The 3,812-nt window shown below is 38.5% G+C and overlaps 1 pseudogene; it reads right to left on the reverse strand.

Annotated features, from left to right (window-relative positions):
- Positions 1–346: 346 nt before the first annotated feature.
- On the reverse strand, positions 347–466 carry LOC145342724 (5S ribosomal RNA; annotated as a pseudogene).
- Between the last annotated feature and the right edge of the window lie 3,346 nt (positions 467–3,812).

A 3,812-nucleotide genomic window follows, 5' to 3' on the forward strand; every position in this document is an offset into this window, starting at 1 on the left:
AAGACTTAGAATTAGCATTCCTATAGCACATTCCGCCCATCGAGCCTGCACTGACCACAATCCCACCCAGGGCTTACCCCCATATCCCTACATATTTATCCAATAATCTCTTTAACCTATGCATCACAGGACACTAAGGGCAATTTTAGCATGGCCAATCAACCTAACCCACACATCTTTGGACTGTGGGAGGAAACTGGAGCACCCAGAGGAAACCCACGCAGACACGAGAAGAATGTGCAAACTCCACACAGACAGTGACCCAAGCCAGGAATTGAACCCTGGGAATAATGTGTGGAGCTGTGAAGCAGCTGTGCTAATCATTGTGCTACCGTACCACCCACAAAGCCTATTGCACCTGGTATTCCCAGGCGGTCTCCCATCCAAGTACTAACAAGGCTTGAGTCTGCTTAGCTTCTGAGATCAGACGAGATTGGGCGTTTTCAGACTAGTATGGCCGATACTCCAAGGTTCCAATATTCATTTCAGCTACTCTTCTCTTTCATACGCTTAGAGAAGCTTTTGCTATTCTTCTTTATATTTTCTGTGCTAGTTTTCTTTCATAATTTACCTTTACTCTTTTTATTACCTTGTTAGTAATCCTTTGTTGGTCTTCAAACATTTCCCAATCTTCCAGCCTGTCACTGGCCTCTGCAATATAGTATACCTTAGTTTTTGTTTTTATGTTATCTTTAACTACCTTGCTTAGTCATGGATATTTACTCTCATCTTACAATCCTTTTTTCCTCTCTCGAATGTATTTTAATTTGAAGGAATTGACTGTCTCCTTTAATATCTATCACTGATATCTATCAACTGTCTCACCTTAAAATCTTCCTGCCCAGTCCACTAGGGCCAAATCGATACTCATGCCTATATAATTACCTCTGTGGGACTCCAGTTTCTCACCCTTGGATTGAATTTGAAATTCTATCATGTTATGATCACTCTTCCCTGGAGGATCTTTAACTATGAGATCATGAATTAATCCCTCCTCATTACAGCACACAAAACCAGCATAATCTGTTCCCTGACTGGTTCCAAAACATATTCCTCCAAGAAATAATCCCTAATACATTCAATGACTCTTCCTTGAGGCTACCCCTGCCAATTTTATTAATCCAATACTTAAGAGCTTATACTGATTTTGTTTTGGCACAATATTAAGCGTTTTGCAGACATCACACTGTTGATGACCTGATTTCAAACTTTTAAATGGAAGTCCAAAAGGGGTTTTGGAAAGGTAAGAAGGAATTGGAATAAATTAAGCAACTTCATGTCTCACATTCAAGGGCAGTGTCTACCTGGGCATTTCTTTGAAGTGACCTTGAATGTTGAGCAGTGGGACATTTCCATTTCCCTCTACTGTCACTCATTACCCCATCCCAATCATCCCTGTGCCTATAAAACCAATATTATGCTGATAGGACTGTGCCTGAAAATGTGTTCACCGTATAAAAAGCCTGAAATTATACAAAAAAAGAGCAGTTTGGCAAGAAAAGGTTTCATTAAAATTATCATATAGAAGAAATGGTTTTGAAGATTGATGTCCTATATTGAGGGGCACTCAGTGGGCAAAACAGGGAATGATTATTTTCAAAATATTGAAACATTAAGTTAATGCCTTATTGCCCCAAATGTCTAAGGCTCATATTCGCAGAGCTTCATAGAACAATTAGTTTCTGAAATAAGTTTATTTTTCAAAAGTTATCAGTGCTCAAATTAGTGATTGGCTGGATCCTATGGAATTTCTTTTATGTGAGGCAGCTCCACAGCCTGACTTGTGCAAAGAAAGGCTGCCGCTAATGTATGTGTAATATGTTTTTCATATATATATATATAGGTGGTGCAAATTGTAATCAGGCAAGAACTATGTTGTAATATTAATAAAACACATAGAATGCAGACTGTGATCATTCCCCTCAGGGCAGGTAGATGTTGCTGAGGGGAAATGTAATAATAGTCACGTGAAAAAGTTCATAGGGATATGCAGCGACACTGTTAACTAATTAGAATATATGCTTAAGTAAAAAGTGTCAAGTCAATGTTTAATTTAAGAAGAAACTGACACTTCTTTAGCAAAGTTGGTGATGCTGCAACCTAAAATCAGATTATAAAGGCAAGCAATGCTACTACACGAATCCAGCATTTGCTAAATTCAGTGAAATTATAAAGCAGAAATGAGAGGAAATTTGACTCTGTGCAGATGAATTATGAATTTCAGGCATCTCAGGCAGCAATACCACCTTATGGTTCTTGTGAATAAGGGTTTTGATCAGTGAGAGGTTGACAGCCAACACGTTTGTGGTTATAGTCACGTTGTGGTTAGCAAACATACAAACCATCAGAATGCACAGACATAGGCCAACTGTGAATCCAGCATGCCGGCACAACTACTTGCATTTATAAGCTACCTTGGCTGGAAGCATACTGAGCATCCCCATGGAACGCATCTATCCTTTACTGAAGTAATTCCTTCATGCAGTAAACTTCAACTTGCCAAATTCCAGTTTGCAACTGTTGCTCTTTGATAACCTAGCATTAGTTATGGTTTTATTTCACTAAATCATTCTGAATTCTTCCTGAAGTGCTGGTTATTAATCAGGAAATTAAATAAAAGTACATTTTTTGTCATATTGCCAATGCTAATTAAAGTTGCTTATTTATTGTAAATTTGAATACAGGCGCAGGTAAATCTTTCTCCATGTTAATGCATTGTATCACATTCATAAACATAACTTAACCTACTTTTCCTGTATGAAAACCATAGTCACCTACTGACCAAACATGGACTACAAAGTCACCTGGTTTGGTGGAAACAAACAGACAAGTGGTGGAACGGGGGGTGGAGAGGGGAGGATGGTGGTGGTGGTGGATGGAAAGGTGAATGCTATCAGTTTTCAAAAAATTTTTGACTGTGTATTTAAGCATCATGAAACAACATTGACCTTGACACTTTTATTGTTAGAACTTCATATGGTTAAATTCATTCTCTGTTCAGCAAAAACAAAACATCTAATTTAAATTGCAGATGACTTATATAAATATAAATATTTATACAAATACAAATATATTACATGCAATACTAAAGCTGCAAATTCACATTCAACCCCAAATCCCTTCACCTCAACAATTTTTCAAATGGCAGGGACAGCGACACGTGAGCAACTTGATAAATGGCATAGCTAGTTCTAGTGTACAGGTCATCAGCTCTACCATGGTAGCTATGAGGGATTCATAGCCTTTCCTGGGTCCAGTTCACTCAGCCATATCTTACTGCTATGTGGAATTAATGGAATTAGTTGACTACTCTATCTGTGATGTTTAGGACCTTGGGTGGGAGCTGCATGGAATCATTCACTTAGCACTTTTGGCAAAATACATTTCAAAAGAACATAAGTTAGAAATAGAAGTTAGCCATTCAGCTCTCTAACCTACTCTGCCATTCAATAAGATTATGGATGATTTGATCATGGTCTCACCCGCACTTTCCTGCCTGCTTTCACATCCTTTGACTCCATTGCAGATCAAAACTCTGTCTAAACTCAGTCTTGGATATATCCGATGACCCAGTCTCTGCTACTCTCCCAGATAGAGAAATCCAAAGATGAACAACACTAAGCTTTCTTCCTCATCTCCATCTTAAATAGGAGACTTTATAGCTGAAACTCTGTTCCCTCATTCTAAATTCTCCCCAAAAGGGAGACATCCCCTCAACATCTACCCTACAGCCCCTCAGTATCTTATGTTACGATAAGTTTATCTCTTCTCCTTCTAAACTCCAATGAGTATACACCCAACCTACTCACCTT

The sequence above is a fragment of the Carcharhinus amblyrhynchos genome, chromosome 4, assembly GCF_965287045.1.
Source record: "Carcharhinus amblyrhynchos chromosome 4, sCarAmb.v2.hapA, whole genome shotgun sequence".
NCBI classification, from domain to species: domain Eukaryota; kingdom Metazoa; phylum Chordata; class Chondrichthyes; order Carcharhiniformes; family Carcharhinidae; genus Carcharhinus; species Carcharhinus amblyrhynchos.